The sequence below is a fragment of the Ambystoma mexicanum genome, chromosome 2p (assembly GCF_040938575.1).
Source record: "Ambystoma mexicanum isolate Mex_15411 chromosome 2p, UKY_AmexF1_1, whole genome shotgun sequence".
In the NCBI taxonomy this organism is placed as follows: Eukaryota; Metazoa; Chordata; class Amphibia; order Caudata; family Ambystomatidae; genus Ambystoma; species Ambystoma mexicanum.
In genome coordinates this window covers 31,914,799-31,940,445 of record NC_090923.1, presented here as the reverse complement: position 1 = coordinate 31,940,445, position 25,647 = coordinate 31,914,799, and positions in this window count along the sequence as shown.

Here is a 25,647-nt window from a genome sequence, read left to right as displayed (position 1 = left end):
CAGCACTCGAGAATCTGAATGACAGTCTATTTGGGTAGGATGCAGGCGGATGCCTTAACATTGACTCCCGTGTGACGTCTGTCATTCACAGGTAATTGGTAGGAGCACCAAGCAGTTTTTTTACTGCAATGTTGCCCCTCCCCCCGCTCTCTAATTAATGGTTAATGGTGACCCATATACGCTGTACATAATACACCCTAATATCAGGCCAATACACTAGATTTTTTCTAGTTGTTTGAGCTGTCTCACAACATTATATAGACACAATATTCACAGAGGCACGCTTACCCGAACAGCGTTCGGTATACGCAAGCTTTTTTCTCCATTGATTCAGACCCGAGTCGGGATCTGTACACACTGCATCTGAGTGGAGCCGCACCATGTGCCCGTGCGCATCCCTAGCAATAGTATCCAGGGCACGCATGCGCGGCACAGCGACTTCACTCGTAAACAGCTTAGGAGTGTGGCCGCCACATACAACCTCGTCATGGACCAATAAGACCATCTGACAGTGCACGATTCAATACTGTCACTGTAAAAAACTAAACAGAGACATGATTATTCAGCAAAACGAGGACTACACAGGAGATACGGCGTCCCACACCAAGATGGCGCCCCACACAGGGCCACGCATGCGCGCCGTCCCTATGGCAACCTATTTTGCTTGGGAGAGTCGCGCAGCGCGTTGTTGGGTGTCCTGACCCACGTTTGAGCTATCATGCTGCAACATTTGGTGCTGTGGGCTTAGATAATCCAAGATGGCCAAAAAGCCCACAAGTGCGCCAGAATCCAGGAGAACCACGCAGTCTGTGCGCACACCCAAAATGGTTACCTAACTTGCCACCCACCAGTGTAAAGAAAGATCTTTGTTAACAAAATCCACTGTTACTGATGTCAAAAAGTTGCTGAAATCGTGACTCATTGGACCACTTTAAAGATTGAACTCTTTTGTGGGGTTCCACATAACCATCTTACTGTAAGGAGCCCCATCAAAACAATGTTAAGCAAGGATTATTTACTACCATGTAAGAACCATTCCTGTTTGGAATGCATTAATCCAAGAAAGATCCCAAAATTGCATGCAGTACCGACAAAATCCTCAAGGCGGCGCTAGCAGTCTAAACTCTGACAGGAGAACTGAGTGCAGTTGCTGACAAAGGGATTTGACTCAGCTGACTTCAAAGGCTGCATTTTAATTAAAAATTAGCCACATGCTGTTCCCAGAGGCCTGAAGCCTGGGAAACCCTCTCACCTCCAGAGCTTCACACCAGGAGTTAGAATCTCACATGACCTCTTGATTGATAGAAGGCAGACTGGCTGGGAGCCTCCTGGAGACCACACAATAGGCTCTTGCAATTGATTAGGATATGTTGATTTTGACTGTTTCCTGTCAACAAAGGCCTGCCTGCCAGAAGACACATGTGACTGACCCACCCAAGTCTTGGAGGCGGACTCCAACACTCTGAGAACTGAATTGAAAGCAAAATATATATTTTACAGAAACACTGATAACTCTTTGTAATCAAATGACAGAAATGTATAACTTTGAGAGCCTTAATTTAAAAAATGTACCTTCAATTCAAGCCCAAACTCCAATTTGTGTGATGTTCTGGGGGCAAACTAGCAGTTAAGAGGGTATTACTTAAAATGTATGCATGTTAAAAATCTGACACTTCATCAATTAATGTCCATACTCCTTGCGCACATGTGTGTAAATTTGGGGTAATGTCCGATATTGCGAAACCAGTTAAAAAGTGCAAATGTCGCCATTTCTGAATGCAAGCTCCCAGGAAGAGCAGATTTGGACAGGGTATACCTCCTGTGATATGTGAAGGGTGCATGTAATTTTAAACAAATGTGTACCTGTGCAAATATGTCTTTTGGGTCAAAATATAGATTGTGTGTAATTTGACAGGGGTGGGTTCTCTGTACCATAAACAGACCTCATCATGATGACACTTCATTTCATTCCCCCAATCAAGGGGAAGAGAATGAAGTGGCCAATGACAAGTGGAGAGGGGTAGAGCCTAGTGATGCTGCACACACACCCATTTTCAAAACACATAAAAGCAGACAGACAGGACAGATAGGGACCTTCAAATCCATTTGCTGCAACGCGCTCTGCCGGACCATACCACATCCAGAGATCCAGACTTCAAATCCATCAATCTCCAGAATCCAGAGAGGCCAGAGAGAGAGCAGAGCTGACCCAGACCACTGTGAAGTGCAGAGACCAGACCAGAGTCCAGTCTAAAACCTGACCAGATCCGTGGCAAGGCCCATCTAATTCAAGAATATAGTGTGAGTACCAAGCAGAACTGTGCAGAACCAATCTCTTAGTTAAAATAATCTAATCCAAGCTATTTTAATCTAAGTAGAACTGCCTCCTAACTGTCACCTGTCATTTCTAGTTGCTAGCTGTCATTTGTCTTTTTGAACTTTAAAATTTCAAATCTGAAAAACTACCTTTATTTAATCGCTCATATCTCCGTGACCGTTTGTGCTAGAGACTTCCTCTGAAAGCTGGGAATCGTGGCTTTTCTACGAACCTAGAACCGCATTCCTACCCCCGATACTCTTGCCGCAATCGCGAAAAACGCACTCGCGAATTTGCCGCGATTTGCAAATTTCTCAACGTGTGAAAACAGCAGTTTTCTTGCTTTCAGTTGCCAAAAATTCGTTTAACCTGCTAGTTACTCCTAGATCCTTGCTAAGGTGAGCCTGGACTAATATTAACTTGATACCACTCACCCTGAACCTCTAGAGGGAATTAAAAGCATTTTTGCATATTTTTCACTTCATTGCCAGCACATATAAAAGCATTTTGGGCCTGTGTTTCCAACTTCTGTAGTCTAAGCTTGCTGGGGTGAACTGAATTACAGTTGATTGCATTTCTGAGAACTGTGTGCTTTCCTTCCATTTCCTTGCATTGCATAAAGGGGGGAGGGGATTGCCAGAGAAAAGTGATTTCATTGTTTTGTTGAAATCATATTGAGTATTTTCTGTATTGCATTTCATTCAACATTACATCCATCTGAACTTATATAAAGTATTCTCTACCACCTTATTCTTCTGTTCCTATTCACAAGTGTGCTAGTGCCAGACTATCCATTATTGATTACTGCTCAGATTCAGTGTGATATTCAATTATTAATTTATTATAAAGTGTGATATATATATCTATTGTTTAAATGATCAAATAAACCTTTTAACTTGCAAAACAGAACTACTTCTTTGCTCAGTAGGGTCAGGGGGATTCCAAGGGAGGGGTGTTATATAGGGGTAGTCATCCAGAACGCATGAACTGGACATAAAGATATTTCAATAAGGGTTTCCATTCAGTATCCCAGACTAGACATTGACTTAGCTGTAGTGTTTAATTGAATCCTCTTACAAATTGGGGGCTCGTGCCGGACGTTTGGATTAGATTTATCACTTGTGCAGATTAATACAGCGTGCCAGCTGACCAGATACACATATCCGGTCGGATCACACGCTGTGTTACGCTGTAAAGCACTCCTCAAAGGAACGCTCTAAGGAAAAGGTCTGTTTTGCAAGAACAAAATACTAATTTCTGTAAGTCAGGACAGAGACCAATCTCTAGAATGACGACCTTAGTAGACATGAAAATAGCCAGAGAGCACTTCTTACATAAGTTATTTGTGAGAGGTGAGTGGACTCACCAGGACCGCATGGTCTGGTTGCAGGCCATCACGCAACAGGTCACTGAAACAGGGTCAGATATATGGGGAGATCAGGGTCCCCTACATGTGGCCCTGAGTGAACTATACATGGCTCCTAAACCTAAGGATGAACAAGACAAGATGGTTAGGATAGCCGCATACCTGTACCTATATATGGGAGACATGCAGGATAAATGTACTGAAAGCCAAGATCTGGCGAATAAGCGACAGATGGCGTTAGAGAAGGTCCAATCTGACCTGGTCTCTTCTGAGCAGAGGCTGCAGGGGAGCCAGGAGTCAGAAAATGAGAGTAGACAGCACATCATTAAAATAAAGAGGGATATGGACATCCTGCAACAGGAAAAGGCTGACCAGGATACCAGATTTCTGGCCTTGCAGAAGGAGTACCAAGAAGGTTTGGACTCCCTACTGCAGAGCCAGAAAAAGCTGGAGCAACAATTAGACTTTAACAGGGCATGCACGGAGCAGGTAGCCACCCTGCAAAGTCATCTAGATAGAGTGAAGGCAGAGAGCAACAAGCTGATTTTGAAAGACCTGGATACCCAGGCAGAGTTTGATGAAGAACACCAGAAAGCTGGTGCCTTTCAAAGGCAGAGGGACGACCTGGCGGCACAAATGCAGGCTCTTAGCCAGGAAAGAGACGCCTTAGGCCAGGAAGTCTGCCATTTAAAAAGAAAAACAGAAGAAAATCACCTGGCCCACCAGGGACTGGGTGACCTCCAAAAAGAACACCAGGACTTGCTAGAGCACACCAGGAGGGTGGAGGAGGCTCTGGCAAGACAGGAGCAGGCCAATAGGGACACAGCTCAGGAGGTAACCCTCCTGCAGCATAGACTGGCCCAGTGCTCCAGGACCAATCAGGAAACACAGAGAGAGAATGAGGCTCTCTGCCAGCACAATGATAGGCTCCAACAACAGGTAGCGATGCAGGAGAGACTGATAGAGTCTAGTAAGGCCTTAACTGAGGAACTGAAGGCGCAGGCTCTTGCATTGCAACAGGGAGCAGGGGCGGATAGAGACCAAGTTCGCTGGGAAAGGGAAACTCCTGAGCATAACCTCAGGAGCCCTAGTACCAGAGGCCTTTATCTCTCTCAGTCCCTGGACTCTGCCACCCCCATGTCCCCTGGCGCACATGAGCACAGGGCCACAGGGATGGCAGATTACTATCCAGCCAGAAGCATGGGGCTCATAGGCCAGTACCACCCAGGAATGGAGGGGCGGGCATCCGGGTATGGGCACCCAAGCACAGTGCAATTTAATGGGGAACCCCAGGAGAGTAGGCCCATTAAGGGCATCCTGAAAACCTCTGCCCAGTTAGGTCAGTGGGGGGTACCCATCAAATCCTGGCAGCAAGGAGGGATCTGAAGACTCCTCTGAGCGGTACAGGACACAGGAGACCAGGTCCCCACATTCTGCCAGCCATTCCCAGGCTCGCAGAATCCGGGAAAACCTGGAAGAACAGACGGGAACCTCTGGGAGCAGTGCCTCTGAGTCAGAAGATGAATGGACCAGGGTTACCCGGACCAAAAGGGCCAATAAGACAAAAAGGGCCTTGCTTAAGGACCCCTTAAAGCAGATTAAGGCAATCAGGAGCGTCATCACGCCGTATCATAAGAATGCCAAGTATTCTGTTTGGGAGCAGTTAGAGTTGTTTGAGCAAATGATGGAGACTTTCCATTTGAAGGACAGCCAAAGCTGTATCCAATATGTAAAGTGGACATTCTCCCCAGAGTACTCCAGTTTCTTTGCAGGGCTGGAGGACCAAAATCATTCCAGGTGGTCCACCTATAGGGCGGACTAGAACTGTGCGGTACGTGTTATGCACTAGGTTAGAGTCGTTCTCTTAGCCGACCGGTTTCTGTGGTGCAAATAAGTGGGCCACATTCATCAGGGCTTGTGCAGGGCATCTGCATGTGTGCCTGCTGTTAGTCTCATGGGGCAGCACTGTCTGCGTATCTTAACATCCTCTCCCTGTAGGGGTGACAGGAGGGGAGGGGGAGAGAGAAAGGGAGAGCAGCGGTAAATATCACATGCTGTCAATTCAAGCTATTAGAAGACATTGCACTGGTGTGTCAGGAGGGGGAAAAGAAGGCTTACCCGCTCCGTGTGATCTGGTGGCTTAATCAAGAACGGTGAGACGGCCCGATACCTGGGGGCCAAAGGACAACAATTATTATTGTCTAGTTTGATGTCTGAGTACATCGGATCGGAAAAAAGTCAGTACAAAACGTTACTTATTCTTCTAACCAAATTGAGTAGTTTTCCTGTCTAGTGCGACACGCGCTCGGCGTTGTCGCTACACATTTAGCAAACATATTTCTAACAAGCTTCAGTACATCCCGGATGCCCACGAAGGCGTGACATCAGTGGGAGAGGGAGTGGCTAACCCGGGTGGGCCACAAGGGGCTTACCTCTGAGCAGAGTTCAGTCCGTTTCACGAGCCGTGCGCGAGAGGGTTGAGTCTTCGCGGGCCGTGTGACTACACTATTTATGTTGCCATGGGTTGGCGCGTGGTCACGTGATCACGCGTGCCTGACTCTGGGATGGCCGTCCACAGAGGGAGGCTGCGGCCATCACCAGGTCAGGCACCGCGGACCGCGGGTCCCCAGGAACTTAACATCAAATGTTATGATTGGGAAAAATCCCCGATTTTCATCATGAATCTTGCTGCTGGTGCCTGCATGTACCATCCTAAGCAGCCATTCATACATACAGCACTCATCACGAGCACAATCAGGAGCGCCAGTCCAGAGTACATCAAAGTCAATCAGTCACAATGAAAGTTAAATTAAACAAAACAGTTTGGCACTTTGATTCATAACGTGGCCAGAGTTTGCCAACTAGTTGCTTCATTCAGTCCGTCTTTATCTGTTTTGAGCCGGAAGATCCAGAGTTGTTCACGTTTGAACAGTAGATTCTGTAGGTTCCCGCCTCTTGTGGGGATAGACACTTTTTCAATTATTGTCCATGTGAAGTCTGCCGAGGTGTGTTTAGCAGCTAGAAAGTGTTCTACCATGGGTGCCGTGATCTTCTTAGTGCGGATACAGGATCTATGTTCTGCAAGGCGTGTTTTTATAGGGCGTGTTGTCATGCCTATGTAGCGTTTGTCACATGGGCATGTGATCATGTAAATCACGTTGCTACTGTTGCAGTTAGTCAGTGTTTTCTGGATCCACGGGTAATGCCACCCTATGTTAATGGAGGTGGTTCTCTTGGTACTTGAGCAGGCATTACATGTGCCACAGGGAGTGTGGCCCGTCGCTGGGTTCTGCCCCCACAGTGTATTCAATCTGTGTTCTTTTTCTCTATATGAATGTACCAGGGCGTCACGTAGATTCTTCCTTCTTTTAAGTGCAAACCTCGGGATATCGATACTGTGCTGGCCCACATTCAAAATTGGCCATAGTTTCACGATCTCTTTTTTGATTTTGTTGGCAATAGGGGAGAAGCTCATTACTGCAGTTAAAGTGTTCTCAGCTTCATTGGACTTGGCATAATGTTCCAAAGTGACTTCTCGTGGGATGTTACTGGCTCGTTTTCGTGCCTGTTTGATAATTCGTTTAGGATATCCCCTGTTACGGAGTTTGGCTGCGAGACTTGCTGATTGTCGGATGTAATCTGTTCGTGTGGAGCAGTTTCTCCGGTACCTAAGGAATTGTCCAAATGGTAGATTCCTTCTGAGACTGGTGGGATGGAAACTTCCATATGTAAGAAGTGAGTTTCTGTCCGTAGGTTTATTGAATACTGTGCTGAAGATGGTTGCATTCCGTATCTCCAAAGTGAGATCTAGGAAATGTACAGATTCCGTGCTATGTGTCTCTGAGAATTTGAGAAAAGGATTCTGTCCGTTGAGCCATATCATGAACGTTGCAAGTTCTGGTTCGGTACCTTTAAAGATTAGTAACACATCGTCAATGTATCTGGCCCAAAGGTCCAAATTGGGTAGCCACGGATTGGTTGGATTGTAGATGATTGCCTCTTCAAAGTTTGCTACATAGAGGTTCGCAAGACTCGGGGCAAAGGTGGCTCCCATTGCTGTCCCGGAGATTTGTTCATAGAACGAATTCTCGTAGATGAAGAAGTTTTTTGTTAGGGCAATTTCTGCCAGTTGCATCACCAGGGAGACTGGGGTCGTCATCGGAGGGTCTCTTTCCCGTAATATTTTGTCAATGACTCTGAGTCTTTCCAGGCTTCATGCAGATGGTGGAAGAGAGAGTCAACCTAGCTGATGCCTGTGTGACTCTGGAACAAAAGCAAAAGTTGAAACAAGTTTTCTTGGATTTCCAAGATCTCTTTGCGGTAGACTCATATGACTGTGGTCGCACTGACATCCACACAACAACAATCCCCACGGACCCTGGCATGACTCCAGTGTTTGTGAAGCAATATCGCTTGCCTCTCGCATCAATGGAGTCCCTTACTGAAATAATTAAGAACCTTGAGTCCCGGGGAATAATCCGTCCAGTTCACAGCACCTTCAATAATCCGGTGCTGGGAATATTGAAGCCAAATGGCCAGTGGAGACTCTGCGCCGACCTCAGGGAGCTCAACAAACGGGTCCATACTTCCCGATGGCCTCTGCCCTACATTGACCAAGGGCTGGCCCAGATCCAGGGGTCACAGGTATTCACTGCAATAGACCTGACCAATGGATACTGGACCGTGCCGGTCAGTAGGGAGGACCAATACAAGCTGGCTTTTACCTTTGGGGGCCAGCAGTACACATGGACCCGGACTCCCTTCGGATACCTCAACTCCGGCAATGAATTCAACATTTTCCTACATAAGGCCATGCCCGACCTGGGTGCGAGGGGTAACCTGGCTTATGTAGATGATGTCCTCATCAAAAGTTCATCTGTGAAGGAACACATAGCGGAGATCCGTTATGTTCTGACCCAGTTGAGGGCCGCCGGAGCAAAACTTTCCTTTCAGAAAGCACAGTGGTGTAGAACCCGTGTTAATTTCTTGGGGCATGAGATTACTCCTCAGGGTCTCTGTCCCCAGGAAAAGAAAGTGGAAGCACTTCAGAAACTGAAAGACCCCACAACTCTGCGGGAACTAAGGAGCCTCCTTGGACTGACTAATTACAGCAGAAAGTTCATTGAGGGCTACGCAGAGATCACCAGACCCCTGATTCATCTCCTGAAGGGGGGGGTCAAGTGGGAATGGGGTCCAGAACCATCCGAGGCAGTAAGACAGCTCAAAAGAAGCCTCTCACAAGCGCCTTGCCTAGCTTACCCTGTCAGAAACAAGGAGTTATTCCTGGAGACGGGGTTCTCTAATACGTGCTTGACGGCGGTATTATACCAAAAGCATGACAAGGTCAATAAAGTAATCTCCTATGCGAGCAAAACTTTATCCTCTGTGGAGGAAAAATTCAACGATTGTGAGAAGGCACTCCTGGCAACGGTGTGGGCATTGAAGAATTACCGCCCGTTTATCCAGGGGGAACACATCATAGTGGAGACTCCACACCAGCCTCTGCAATATCTCCAAAGTGATAGAATCCGGGCCGGAAATGTGAGTAATTCCCGAATTACTTCCTGGATTCTGTCAATGCAAGGCTTTCCTGTGGAGGTCAGATATGGCCAAAACAAGAAGAGTCCCCTCGCGCAAGGTCTGGCTGACTTGCATGATTGTGCCAGAGAAAACTGTCTCGAGGACGAAAGTCTAAAAATCAAGGACAACATGGAGCCATACCTTAATTCCCCACACAAAGTCTTTGAAGAGGACAAGTGTGAGGGAATGCCCACTGTCTATGTGGATGGATGCTCTTACCATGTTGACAACGACGGGGAGAAAGAACTGGTGGCCGGCGTAGGGAATGCATGGGTGAATGAGTCCCCAGAACCCTCCGCTGGATACAAAATTGGTCCCCGAAGTAGTCAGGTGGCAGAATTGATGGCCATGCATCAGGCCATCCTCACTGCTGTCCAGCATCAACTCCACGAACTGGTCATAATCACAGATTCGGATTATGTACGGAACGGGTTCGTGGTGCACCTGGTTAATTGGAAAACCAGAGGCATGTTATGTGCTAACAACAAACCCTTGAAACATGGGAAGTTGATCCAAAACATTGATGATCTGGTCACCTCGAATGAGATGACCATCTATTGGAAAAAGATCAAGGGTCATTCCAAAGTAGAGGGACCAGACAAAACTGGAAATGACTTAGCTGATCAGCTGGCCAAAACCGGGGCCATCCAAGGGGATCTAATTGAGATTGAGTCCCTGTTGGGGGAAATCCAGGTCACTGCTATCACTAGGTCCCAGACAAATGCTCACAACGGCCTTTCAATTGCACAATGGAGTAAGGAGACCCCTGATGCTGATTTGATTACAGCTCAGTAGGGGGATCCAATAATTGGTAAATTTTACCAGCACCTTGAGGACCCTGAGAACTTTCCCCTGACGGATACCGATTACATTGGGAAAGAGGACCTAAGAGTGTTGATGAAATGTCCAAAAATGTTCCGAATCCAAGACGGTTTGCTGGTAAGGAAATCCAAAGCTGGCCACGATCAGTGGGTGGTTCCTACCTCATTCCGAAGCCTGATGTTAAGTCACGCCCATGATGCGGCCACCGCCGGTCATAGGGGGTTTCACACAACATTGGAAATCTTAAGAGAGGTTGCATACTGGCCACACATGGGGCAGGACCTCGACCAATACTTGAAGGGGTGTCTTGTGTGTGCACAATTTCAGCCATCATTCCTCACGCACCGTGCACCCCTCCAAAAGAGGGGGATGACACTGCCATGGTCAGATTTACAAATCGACTTTGTAGGCCCCGTGATTCGCTCTGCTAGGGGGAATAAGTACATGTTGACTGTGACATGCTTGTTTACCAAGTGGGTGGAATGTCTCCCAGCCCCAAATTGCAAGGCAGAAACTGCTGCTGCCCTGATGATTAACCACATCTTTTCCCGTTTCGGTCTACCTCAAACGATTGAGTCAGACAGAGGTAGCCACTTCACCAGTGAAGTAATGACAAAGATGTGGGAGATACTGGGGGTCAAAAGGAAGTTACATATTGCTTACAGGCCAGCTTCTTCTGGGGCAGTAGAGAGATATAACCGAACCATTGTGAGCATATTAAAGAAGTTTGTGGCAGATTCTGGGCCAAGTTGGGATATCCGATTACCTCTGGTCCTAATGGCCATCAGATCTACCCCTTCATCTGCAACCAAAATGTCACCATTTGAGTTGATGACTGGGCGCAAGATGGTGCTTCCTCAGCATTTGCTCTACAGGACCCAAGAGCAGACACTGATAAATGCCTCCACAACTCATGAGTATGTGGAGAATTTAAGGAAACACCTTCAACATGCTTTTGCTTATGCTCAGCGGAATCTAGAAAGATCAGCTGATAGCATGAAGACCCACTATGACCTGAAGACTTCCAGGAAGGAATATCAGGTGGGGGACCGGGTCTATCTATACAATTTCCAAAGGAACCAGGCCAAACAGCGAAAATTTTTGCCTACATGGAAGGGACCCTTTGAGATTATAGACAAAATCTCCCCTGTGGCCTATAAGATCCGCATCCCCAAAGGCGGTTTGGCAGAGGGGGAAGACAAGTGGGTCCACATTAACCAGTTGAAGTGTTGCCATCCCAGGCACACTCTGCAACAACTGGAGGAATCCTCTGGAATCCTAGAGGGTACTGTCTCAGATTAATTCAGTTCTAACTTAAAATATCCTACATATCGCCTATCTAATTCTGAGTTTCTCAATGTGGGTGTTTGGTTTTTGAATGCAAAAAGTAATGTGCATGTTCATATGTTTTGACTATAAATTTAGATGCCACCCCACTATATCAATGGTGGGGGAAAAATGTCCATGAATAGGTATTGCCGCTCTTCCTTTGTCGTCCTAGGAGAAAGAAAACCTGGAGACGGGCCAAGGAGGACGATCCGGAGACCGGGAGCAGAGACGCGAGGGGCCCGGGGTACCGCCCAATATTCCCATCAGGACCGGCGAGGAGAACCGATCGATCAGTACCGGATGGAGGAAAAGATGCTGAACTGTGCCATTTGCAGAATTGGAAGAAGATTATGCGGACAGACCAGTGCGTGGGTCAAAACCCTTGTGCACCCGACTCCCCATCGACTCAAATTCAAAGGGCAGTCACGTGGGGGGATCTGTTGGGTGTCCTGACCCACGTTTGAGCTATCATGCTGCAACATTTGGTGCTATGGGCTTAGATAATCCAAGATGGCCAAAAAGCCCACAAGTGCGCCAGAATCCAGGAGAACCACGCAGTTTGTGCGCACACCCAAAATGGTTACCTAACTTGCCACCCACCAGTGTAAAGAAAGATCTTTGTTAACAAAATCCACTGTTACTGATGTCAAAAAGTTGCTGAAATCGTGACTCATTGGACCACTTTAAAGATTGAACCCTTTTGTGGGGTTCCACATAACCATCTTACTGTAAGGAGCCCCATCAAAACAATGTTAAGCAAGGATTATTTACTACCATGTAAGAACCATTCCTGTTTGGAATGCATTAATCCAAGAAAGATCCCAAAATTGCATGCAGTACCGACAAAATCCTCAAGGCGGCGCTAGCGGTCTAAACTCTGACAGGAGAACTGAGTGCAGTTGCTGACAAAGGGATTTGACTCAGCTGACTTCAAAGGCTGCATTTTAATTAAAAATTAGCCACATGCTGTTCCCAGAGGCCTGAAGCCTGGGAAACCCTCTCACCTCCAGAGCTTCACACCAGGAGTTAGAATCTCACATGACCTCTTGATTGATAGAAGGCAGACTGGCTGGGAGCCTCCTGGAGACCACACAATAGGCTCTTGCAATTGAATAGGATATGTTGATTTTGACTGTTTCCTGTCAACAAAGGCCTGCCTGCCAGAAGACACATGTGACTGACCCACCCAAATCTTGGAGGCGGACTCCAACACTCTGAGAACTGAATTGAAAGCAAAATATATATTTTACAGAAACACTGATAACTCTTTGTAATCAAATGACAGAAATGTATAACTTTGAGAGCCTTAATTTAAAAAATGTACCTTCAATTCAAGCCCAAACTCCAATTTGTGTGATGTTCTGGGGGAAAACTAGCAGTTAAGAGGGTATTACTTAAAATGTATGCATGTTAAAAATCTGACACTTCATCAATTAATGTCCATACTCCTTGCGCACATGTGTGTAAATTTGGGGTAATGTCCGATATTGCGAAACCAGTTAAAAAGTGCAAATATCGCCATTTCTGAATGCAAGCTCCCAGGAAGAGCAGATTTGGACAGGGTATACCTCCTGTGATATGTGAAGGGTGCATGTAATTTTAAACAAATGTGTACCTGTGCAAATATGTCTTTTGGGTCAAAATATAGATTGTGTGTAATTTGACAGGGGTGGGTTCTCTGTACCATAAACAGACCTCATCATGATGACACTTCATTTCATTCCCCCAATCAAGGGGAAGAGAATGAAGTGGCCAATGACAAGTGGAGAGGGGTAGAGCCTAGTGATGCTGCACACACACCCATTTTCAAAACACATAAAAGCAGACAGACAGGACAGATAGGGACCTTCAAATCCATTTGCTGCAACGCGCTCTGCCGGACCATACCACATCCAGAGATCCAGACTTCAAATCCATCAATCTCCAGAATCCAGAGAGGCCAGAGAGAGAGAGAGCTGACCCAGATCACTGTGAAGTGCAGAGACCAGACCAGAGTCCAGTCTAAAACCTGACCAGATCCGTGGCGAGGCCCATTTAATTCAAGAATATAGTGTGAGTACCAAGCAGAACTGTGCAGAACCAATCTCTTAGTTAAAATAATCTAATCCAAGCTATTTTAATCTAAGTAGAACTGCCTCCTAACTGTCACCTGTCATTTCTAGTTGCTAGCTGTCATTTGTCTTTTTGAACTTTAAAATTTCAAATCTGAAAAACTACCTTTATTTAATCGCTCATATCTCCGTGACCGTTTGTGCTAGAGACTTGCAGTAACTTTCCTCTGAAAGCTGGGAATCGTGGCTTTTCTACGAACCTAGAACCGCATTCCTACCCCCGATACTCTTGCCGCAATCGCGAAAAACGCACTTGCGAATTTGCCGCGATTTGCAAATTTCTCAACGTGTGAAAACAGCAGTTTTCTTGCTTTCAGTTGCCAAAAATTCGTTTAACCTGCTAGTTACTCCTAGATCCTTGCTAAGGTGAGCCTGGACTAATATTAACTTGATACCACTCACCCTGAACCTCTAGAGGGAATTAAAAGCATTTTAGCATATTTTTCACTTCATTGCCAGCACATATAAAAGCATTTTGGGCCTGTGTTTCCAACTTCTGTAGTCTAAGCTTGCTGGGGTGAACTGAATTACAGTTGATTGCATTTCTGAGAACTGTGTGCTTTCCTTCCATTTCCTTGCATTGCATAAAGGGGGGAGGGGATTGCCAGAGAAAAGTGATTACATTGTTTTGTTGAAATCATATTGAGTATTTTCTGTATTGCATTTCATTCAACATTACATCCATCTGAACTTATATAAAGTATTCTCTACCACCTTATTCTTCTGTTCCTATTCACAAGTGTGCTAGTGCCAGACTATCCATTATTGATTAATTTATTATAAAGTGTGATATATATATCTATTGTTTAAATTATCAAATAAACCTTTTAACTTGCAAAACAGAACTACTTCTTGGCTCAGTAGGGTCAGGGGGATTCCAAGGGAGGGGTGTTATATAGGGGTAGTCATCCAGAACGCATGAACTGGACATAAAGATATTTCAATAAGGGTTACCATTCAGTATCCCAGACTAGGCATTGACTTAGCTGTAGTGTTTAATTGAATCCTCTTACAGCGTCCTTGTGACAGGCTGCTACATTTGGTGTACCGAGGGCGATTCTTATGAAGTCAATTGTGAATGAATAACTTTACTCATTGACAATCTGTGATCACGATTACAGCACCATGATATATAATAGTCGCGATGACTCAGCAGCACTGCTTTTGGAGCGAATTGTTAACATATCTAACAATGAGTTACAAACTCACACAGCCTCCTGGCTCGGTGTGTAGTAATTTATATTATCACGGTGTCTCAGCAACACTGTTTTAGAGCTAATTGTTAACATATTTAACTATGAGTTACACACTCACACTGCCTCCTGGCTCGGTGTGTAGTAATTTATATTATCTCTTCTTTCCCCATGCCTCCAGTTAGCCACATCTGTAGACACAGCTTGACACTGCCTTTTGCACCCGGCGGGACACTTTGGGTTTTCTGACCGGGTGAGTTATCATGAATCATATGAATAGTACCCTAAAGCATGATTCTGCCCTAGTAGCAAACACTTACAAACTGTATGCAATGTCACTTTAACCAACACAGGTGATCATGAATCGTCTCTACTTACCTGGAAAAGCAGGTCAGTGTATCTCCATTCATGAGAGTAACCTGTCTAGTTCCCACAACTTAATTAGAGATCTAATTAGTGTATTCTTATACTTTGTAGGAACTCAACCGAATTTTGTTGAAACTAAAACACATCCAGCCCTGAAGATGGATTACCAATAATCCGAAACGCGTTGGCACTGATTGCTTAATAGGAGTGTCTTTTGGAATCTGAGCAGAGTGGATGTAACTGCTCAGAAGCAGGGAAACACAAATGTGGTGATCACCCTGCACATCAATTATTGCCATCAGCTTAGCTGAGACAAAGTGTATTTTACATTTGTTTGCCCTTTCTTTACTAAATATGGTTTGCTTGATCATTTTTTCAGCTTAATTGAAATTTCGTCCTTTGTTTATGAATCTTTAATTGCCTTGTATGTATTTACCTATGTTTTGAATTAATCTCCACACACTTCTTAGGTAATAGTGTGTTGCAAATTAAATTTGATGATGTGGTGATATAATGACAATTGGGTCTGTCTCATATCTGTCTGCCCTCAGCCAGGGTTATTCTAGTCTGTATACTTACAGGTTAACAGTGCCTCATGTATCTTGTTTGCTACCTAAACACTATATAAAGTTAATCGTATCACTTGGAATACTACTGAGATCAACCCTTTTTTTTATCAAACCCCTCAGGAGCCACTGATTTCACTTCAATAATGTTCTTTCGGAGGAACTGGGTAGAAATATGCTGAATAAAATTGTGATTTATTACAATATCCCAGCTAGGGGTTATTTCCCTGCACTTTCCCTGAATCCACTTGCAATATCAACATCGGGTGAAACAGGCCAACACACTCAAGTCTTTGGTATCAGCTGTTGAAAGTAGGCTGGTGATCAAAGGCAGACTACTGATCAAAGGTAGGCTGGTGATCAAAAGTAGGCTACTGATCAGAGGTAGGATGGTGATCAAAGGTACACTGGTGATCAAAGATAGTCTGGTGATCAAAGGTAGGCTACTGATCAAAGGTAGGCTGGTGATCAAAGATAGGCTACTGGGCAAAGGTAGGCTGGTGATCAAATGTACGCTGGTGTTCAAAGATAGGCTGGTGATCAAAGATAGGCTACTGGAGCCTAAATGGAATGCTAGCTCATATTACTTTGTCACATCTCGCCAGCCTACCTTTGATCACCAGCCTACCTTTGATCAGTAGCCTACCTTTGATCACCAGCCTATCTTTGATAATCAGTCTACTCCCAAATGGGAGTGTATGGTTACTGCAAGGTAGAACTACCACTTGGGACTAGCTCCCGTCAGGAGTGCAGCATAGGGTTACCGGCTGGCAACGGTCATTGTGTGTCTTGTGCTTAAGTTTTTTGAACCTCGAGTGGCCTCGAGCTTCTCCCTGCTGCACCTGAAATATTTCAGATTTTAATTATATACAATACTTAAGACCCGTTGGGGTAATTTACCTACAGAAAACATTACTTAGATTTTGGAGTGCCTCCCACCCCATTTTAATTTCTCTTATGGCAACAACTGTCCACAGGCCTTTAGGCCAATGGAGAAAACGAAAATAGTGAGGGTAAAACAGCAAGAAGACCCTGCTGAATCCTACAATCATGCACAGGCAATTTGACCAAAAATAAAAAAAGGATAATACAATAGCAAGAAGACCCCAACGCAACCTACAATAATTCACAGGCCATTGGAAATGAGAAGAAAAGCACGTTAGTGGGAGAAAAACAGCCAGATGACCCCAGTACAGGCTGCAAAAATCTGCAGGACATTGAACCAAAGAAGAAAAGGATAATACTGAGCACAAAGCAGTAAGAAGACACTACTGTGAGAATCATCCACCCATAGGCCAATTAGCCAAAGAAGAAAGGGATAATACAGGGACAAAACAGCCAGAAGACCCTGCCATGGGCAGCAACCAATAGCGAGGACAAAAGAGCAAGAAGAGATCACGACAGCCTACAATCATTCACAGGGAGCTAGAGCAAACACAAAGGGGATAATACTGGAAGCAAAACAGCAAGTAGATGCTGCCGTGGGCTACAACCATCCATAGGCCACTGGACCAAACACAGAAAATAAACTAATGGGCGCAAAACAACAGCATGACCCTGCTCCCATAGGCCGGTGGACCAAACAAAAAAGGTTGATACTCGGGGCAAAACAAAAAGAAAACATTGCTGCACCCTGCAATCATTCATAGGCAATTTGACCAAAGAAGAAAAGGAAGATACTGTGAACAAAATAGCCAGAGGACCCAGATACGGGCATCAACCATCCACAGGCCTTTGCCCCAAAGAAGAAAAGTAAATTAGTGGGTGCAAAACAGCCAGATGACCCCACTGTAAACATCCGTACGACATTGGACCAAGATCTAGAAAAGGATAATAGGGCGCACAAATCAGTAAAGAAGATGCTACTTTGAGAATCAACCATCCACAGGCCATTGCACCAAATAAGAAAAGGAAACTAGTGGCAGCAACACAGCATCATGCCCCTGCTGATGGCTGCAGCGCTCCATGGGGCAGTGGACCAAAGAAGAAAAGGAAACTAGTGGGGGCAAAAAAAGCACCATGCCCCTGCTGATGGCTGTAGCACTCCACGGGGCAGTGGACCAAAGAAGAAAAGGAAACTAGTGGGGGCAAAAAAAGCATCATGCCCCTGCTGATGGCTGCAGCCCTCCACAGGCCATTGTACCAAATAAGAAAAGGAAACTAGTGGCGGCAACACAGCATCATGCCCCTGCTGATGGCTGCAGCGCTCCACAGGGCAGTGGACCAAAGAAGAAAAGGAAACTAGTGGGGGCATAAAAAGCATCATGCCCCTGCTGATGGCTGCAGCGCTCCACGTGGCAGTGGACCAAAGAAGAAAAGGAAACTAGTGGGGGCAAAAAAAGCATCATGCCCCGCTGATGGCTGCAGCCCTCCACAGGCCATTGCACCACACAAGAAAAGGAAACTAGTGGCGGCAACACAGCATCATGCCCCTGCTGATGGCTGCAGCGCTCCACAGGGCAGTGGACCAAAGAAGAAAAGGAAACTAGTGGGGGCAAAAAAAGCATCATGCCCCTGCTGATGGCTGCAGCGCTCCACGGGGCAGTGGACCAAAGAAGAAAAGGAAACTAGTGGGGGCAAAAAAAGCATCATGTCCCTGCTGATGGCTGCAGCGCTCCACGGGGCAGTGGACCAAAGAAGAAAAGGAAACTAGTGAGGGCAAAAAAAGCATCATGCCCCTGCTGATGGCTGCAGCGCTCCACGGGGCAGTGGACCAAAGAAGAAAAGGAAACTAGTGGGGGCAAAAAAAGCACCATGCCCCTGCTGATGGCTGTAGCACTCCACGGGGCAGTGGACCAAAGAAGAAAAGGGTGATACTAGGAGCAAAACAGCCAGATAACCACCCACAGACTGCTCTGAGCTCTAACGGGTGCTCCTCTGTGAAAAGATCGCTCCCACAGCCTTGGTGAATACCTTTATTCTGGGGTGAAATCCTTTAATTTCAGGCTGTCAGTGGCCGTGGGGAGTCGTTTGCTACACAGTTCACACTATATACATCTCAGCACATACACGGTTCCATGCAACCCCGAAAAGCACTTCTCCAGTCTGAGCTGTCATTTAACAAACTGGCATTATGGCAGCTGAATCTGTTATTCCCTTTAATATAATATATGGGACTTTGGTACCTGATAGCAATGATTGTAAAAGGACTCTAGCTGACTTGAAAGTTGGTGTCCTCGTGTGACGCTGAGTCATCTTCCCCCCCCCAACAACTCATGATAAGGGCTGGTAGCTGTCTGGCCTTCAAAGGCATTTCTTCTTCCCAAAGTTCTCTCCAATATTTATTATCTTTTGGTTTCACTACCAAGAAGTCAAACCATAATGTGCTCATGCCCAAGAAAACATCAAAGTGCAGGTTGAAAGTGGATCCGCTGCCACGCACCATGATTACTGCCCTTCTCCTCTCAGAGTTTTACACAAAAACATCCAGCCTCAGACCAGCCCTCGCAGTCCCCGGAAGTATTCCGCAGAGCTGCAATTAGAGCGCAGTGGTTTAGAGCGCAGCGGCAGTTCCGCCCACTCATCCCGTGTTTACAGGAAGTTCCGGCTCAAACCCTAGAATTATCTAGGGCACGTGGAGGCCATGGAGGAGTTAAATTAGAAGGTAGAGGTATATTCCCGTCAGTCACTCTGCAAGATGGGTCTATAGATATTTCTGTCTAGCTGCGGCACGGCGCTGCGCGGCGCGTCACCTGCAAATCAAACAGAAGAAGAAAATGCATTTAGTGCCCTTCCATTCCCTTTTACCTAAAGTAAGAAATACTTTTGAGTTTTACCCAGCAAGGCTGGCTCAGGGTTTCACCCTTCTGAGATCCCTGGGATACTGAAGCAACACCCTGATATTGTAATTGGTTATTTATAACGCGCTTAATACCCAGAGGTTTCTAAGCGTGGACCCGGGGATCCAACCTGTATTGCTCTGCATTGTCTTGCTTCCAAGGCGATCGCATTGCACCTGAGCTATCCGCCTGAGACAATTGCTACTTGAACCATGGATTATCTGAGCAACACCCATATACACGTTTGAAGTACTAACCAGTCATGCGTGTGGCTGCACTGTGGCATATAACAGGCATTTAATTCTTTTTTATTTGCAGCAGTGGCTGGTGAACTTTGTAATTTGAGGGGTGTAAATATTTCCCCAAATTTTGCCAGAGTGACCGAGTATAGCGAGGAAACCCGAACCAACCAATAGGAGTTTTGGAGGTTCCGGACCCATTTTTCTTTTGAATAATGGGTTAAAAGGATGCATTTTACAGCACGACTTAAGTGACAAATTGGGAAAAAAGCCAGATAATTTGCAATCGTTTTTTTCGGGTACCTCTTGAAATAAATCCAATAGATGCAAGTCACCAACAGTGCACAGGAGAATTTCGCAACGCATTTTCATGATGCCAATAAATATCAGTATAAAACATTTTCATGCTGACTGTGTCCATATATTTCCATACATTTCCATGCCAAGAAGGCCCACTTCCAGCTGCAGCTCCTCAGAGGTATTCTACCTTTCCTCACTTTCCCCCAGAAGCTCACTGTCTCCAGAGCCCTGGTTCTCTCCAACCAGGACTACTGCAGCAGCCTCTTCCGCAGACTTCCCAACTCTACTCTTCGCCCTCTTCAACTAATCCAGAAGAGGACTGTGAGACTTATCCTTGGCCTCAAATCCAGGGATCGTATCTCTCCAGCCCTGAAATCTCTCCACTGGCATGATAAGCTATGTCCTACTTTTTACTTGTTCATGCCCTGATTGTATCCATTCACTAGTAAAGGTTAGCAGTTGAATGTTTTTACCAATTCTCTCTTGGAAATTGATATTAGTTCGTACTTACATGACGGTGGGGGAGGGCATAAAATGCCCAGCTGCCATTTTGAAGTCAAGCAGAAGCGGCTTATGCAGTCCACAGCTCGGACGCATCCCGCTCCTCTTCATGCCATTCAGGAGTCCTTTTTTGTCCGACAGGGTCCTTTCTCACTGCATGCAAAGTTTGTATGAGAAAAAGTAATGCTGCTGCAAACAAGACTCTGGAGCCGCTCGCTGATAGTGAAATAGTAGTGGGTGGTGCCCTTCTTAACCGTGCTCAATTGCCAGCCTTACATGCAGGTGAGACAGTGTATTACCAGTGTACATGGAGTTGAGCGTGTGCACATTTCCTCAAGGTAATAACATGCCGGATCTCATGAAGGACTGGGAGTTTCTACATATAGGAATTAAAAGGCGTGAAAACGGGAGTGGGATGCTTGTCCTGATTACAAGGAGAGGTAAATGCATAACAATTAACAGAGAGTGAAAGCAGTGCCGGTGATTGGGAAAAGAGCTAGCGTCTACCGAGGTGGGTAAGAAAAGAGCTAACGTCTACCGAGGTGGGTAAGCTACCTGTGGGAAGACTGCCTAACAACTACTTCTGGGTTACAGACTATCAGAAGATAGCATAGGGCTGTAAACGCTCTGGGGCATCTGCCATTTACTGCCTTCAGGAAGCTCATCGCCAAGTTAGTGTCCATATCATCCCTAGTATATAGAACCCAACTAAGCCTAAATGGAATGCTAGCTCATATTACTTTGTCACATCTCGCCAGCCTACCTTTGATCAGTAGCCTACCATTGATCAGTAGCCTACCTTTGATCACCAGCCTATCTTTGATCACCAGTGTACCTTTGATCACCAGCATACCTTTGCTCAGTAGCCTACATTTGATCACCAGCCTTTCTTTGATCAGTAGCCTATCTTTGATCACCAGCCTATCTTTGATCACCAGCGTACATTTGATCACCAGCATACCTTTGCTCAGTAGCCTCCCTTTGATCACCAGCCTACCTTTGCCCAGTAGCCTCCCTTTGATCACCAGCCTACCTTTGATCACCAGCCTATCTTTATCACCAGTGTACCTTTGATCACCATCCTACCTCTCAGTAGCCTACATTTGATCACCAGCCTACCTTTGATCAGTAGTCTACCTTTGATCACCAGCCTACTTTCAACAGCTGATCCCAAAGACTTGAGTGTTTTGGCCTGTTTCACCCGATGTTGATATTGCAAGTGGATTCAGGGAAAATAGCCCCTAGCTGGAATATTGTAAGAAATCACAATTTTATTCAGCGTATTTCTTCCCAGTTCCTCCGAAAGAACATTATTGAAGTGAAATCAGTGGCTACGGAGGGGTTTGATAAAAAAAAAAGATTTAAAGTGATTCTGAGCATTCCACACTTAGCGTGCCCTGTTACTATCCACACAAGACTATATTCCAGACTCTGTAGCCCTATGCCACTGCGAGACTGCACTGAACCAGCAATCACAATGCACCCAAGACGTTGGGTCTGACTTCTTATCTCAGTGCCATGCAGAAATCCTGCACTGCAGCAAAGCTGACCCCATAGTTCAATCGGCCAGTGTAGGACCTTTTTACAGAGTACCTCGGGAATGGTAAGTGATACAACCATTGTGTAGTTAGAATAGTGGGGAACACAGTATTCCCTACAGTATGTACAACCCACTTGCTTGTACAGTTTGATCAGTGACATAAGAACTGTGCGTCTCCATCCAACTGTTCCAACAGGGACATATTGGGAGAGCCTAACTGTAACTGGGATAGCAAACAAAATACAATAAGTTTCAAGATGAATATAGGACTGGACCTACCATTCAGTCAAGGTGTAGATTTAAAGCAACCACTTCATAAACAAGCATTGGCAAAGCCAATTGTTGTGGCGTCTGTGTAAATATTCGGTTGGTATTTGCCAGGCACTGTTATAATGGTACTATCTGGCAATAAAATGGGTACAGCATGAAAATGGTGTTGGAGTAGATAGGTATAAGATAGCAGTGCTGGGGAAATGCCACCCTACAATCAATACCCCTGCCTACAATATAACTGTGTTGATTAGCCATGAGCCACCTTTAGATAGATTTGTGAGGATTAGCCATGCCCCACATTTGGATAGAATTGTGAAGATTGGTCATGCGTTACATTAGATGGACTTGTGAAGATTACCCTCCTAGAAGACCTTTCAGAGCATCCAATGTACTTATCACCCCACTCCTGCTCTGCTCCAACACACCTCCCAAGTACTATACATGCCCTATGGGCTAGTCAAACTACACCCAAACACACACCCAACATAAGTAACACTCATTTTCAACAAACAATCCCCTAAGGATACAACAAGGCAGTGCGAACAACCACAACCGTAAAACCAGCCAAAATACACATAAAACACACAGACATGCACCCAACATAACAGACATTCACATACAAAAACAACCCAGTCATTGGGCCTCACCCTTACGGATACAACAAGCCAGTGCACGCAAGCAACCCATCGGCAACACACACAGACGCCAGTTTCTCCTGGTTCTGGACCTGCCCTAACACTCTTTCCTCACTAACCCAGCCCGTCCACTTTCTTGCAGAGCCACGTGAGTCCCTGGAGACCGCCTCTGTGGTGGTAACAGTGTGCGGTATAAGTCAACATAACATAACAAACTGTTAGCTTTAACAATGCTTGCTTTCACAGCACTTTTGTGCAAGGAACAGTTTCCAGGACACACATAGTGCTTACAAATCAATTGGCTGAAGGCCCACCGGTTAAAAAATGTATTGCTCAGTAGCATATTTAAGTTATTATCTCCCAGAGGAGTGCATAGAAATAACACTGCCAGGACTTCTACAGAGACTATGTTTGATGTTACTGCCTGATTAAGCTAACTCGAAGAGATCCCATGAGGATGTTTTTTGGGTGGGGAGGAGCAGCTAGTGAGTGGGAATGGCTACGGGGATTAGCATGGCCAAGGACAGTCAAAAGGTGGGTAAATAACCAAACAACGTCCACAAGCTTGGTGTCCCTCCTCACACACCATCTCCCTCCTATCTGTACTCCAGTGCAATAGTTTTAGCTCAAATGTGGGACCTTAAACACAAAATTAAAAATTATTCAGATTACCTTTCTGAAAACATGTTTTCTTTCCTGGATTTTTGTGAGGGACATGAATAAGTTGACTTGTGCAAGCGTCCTGTTGTGGTGGCACAGCCTTATTGGACGGTGGGGCACCAACCCAACACCCATTATGGAGCAGCCAAGTCAGCCTAGTGAAAACACTGAGAGCTCCCTCAGCTGCAGCAAACAGTTGAAGATGCACTCCTGGGCTTGCTTTGTTAGGGACTGTGGTTCCCACGGCTCACAGAACTCCAGCCACACATGCGCAATGGGTCATGAAAGGCTAGGGGTGTTTTGCTTCCCTAGCCTTCATACAGGTTGAGATAGTACAGGCCTAAAAGTGTAGTAGTGCATTCCTGCGCGCCCCGGTATATGGAAAGGGCCATGTTCTGCTAAAGGCACCGTGGCTCCGCCGCACAGATCAGGAACCGAGAAGATGGAGGCGTTTGATCGACACCTCCCTCAGGGTGCTTTGAAGCTGGAGGGCAATCTTGAACTGGAGCAAAGGCATTGTGTAAGTTAAAAATCAAGCCTTTATGTGTTTTCATGTATGAAAGTATGCATGCATATACAAGGTTTTGTCTGTGTTGGTACACGTGTGAAAGAGAGTGAAATCTGCACGTTGTCGAGTATGGGTTTGCATGTGAACGAGAGTGCAGTGTGTATCTTCTGGCATAAGGGCGCATGTGCAAATAATGTTTATGAATATCTGTATATGGGTCGGGGAGGAAAGCCTCAAATTAGGAGTTAGTGAACAGAAAGCTTAATATGATTTTAAGCATTATGGGAAAACCAAAGTGATGGGCATTCTTGCATGGGCATACAGCCCAACGCTGTGGCCAGTACAGACATGCTTTCTAATAGTGGCATTGCGTTTTTACTGCCATTATGGGCAAAGCCAACATGATGAGTGTTCTAACATGGGCATACTAGCCAACGGTGCTGCTACTACAGACATGCTTCCTTATAGTGGCGTTGCATTTTTACTGTGACCACAAAAGTGATGGGTGGAAGGTTTTGAATGAATGTGTACCACTGGCATTGTTGTGGGCAACCTTCCACACCACCGTTTTTTAGCCCGTCTGCGCCATTGCAAAAGGGGTCCAACCATATGCAAATCAGTCTGGTACTGCCACCAATGGTAGCAGCCCAGACCGAACTGCGAGGCCAGGTCCCCTCTGCACGGAAACGCAAGCAACCCCAGGCATGTTTCGGCCTTGTTGGACCTCCCCAGTGAGGTGCAGCTTTGTTCGCTATGGCGCAGCGAGCAAGGGACGCACCTCTGGGCATACCCTCTCTCACATAGTGAGACAAACTGTGACCACAAAAGTGATGGGTGGAAGGTTTTGAATGAATCTGTACCACTGGCATTGCTCTGGGCAACCTTCCAGACCTCCGTTTTTAGCCCATCTGCGCCATTGCAAAAGTGGTCCAGCAATATGCAAATCAGTGAGGTACTGCCACCAATGGTAGCAGCCCAGCCCGAACTGCTAGGCCAGGTCCCCTCTGCACGGAAACACAAGCAACCTCAGACATGTTTGGCCCTTGTTGGGTGCAGCGAGCAAGGGACCCATGTCTGGGCATACCCTCTCTCACATAGTGAGACAAACTGTGACCACAAAAGTGATGGGTGGAAGGTTTTGAAGGAATCTTAACAATTGCCATTGCTCTGGGCCACCTTGCACACCACTGTTTTTAGCCCGTCTGCGTCATTGCAAAAGGGGTCCAGCCATATACAAATCAGCCAAGTACTGCCACCAATGCTAGCAGCCCAGCCCGAACTGCTAGGCCAGGTCCCCTCTGCACAGAAACACAAGCAACCCCAGACATGTTTCGGCCTTGTTGGGCCTCCTCAGTGATGTGCAGCTTGATTCCCTATGGTGCAGCAAGCAAGGGACCCATGTCTGCGCATACCCTCTCTCACATAGTGAGACAAACTGTGACCACAAAAGTGATGGGTGGAAGGTTTTGAATGAATCTGTACCACTGGCATTGCTCTGGGCAACCTTCCACACCACCGTTTTTTAGCCCGTCTGCGCCATTGCAAAAGGGGTTCAGCCATAT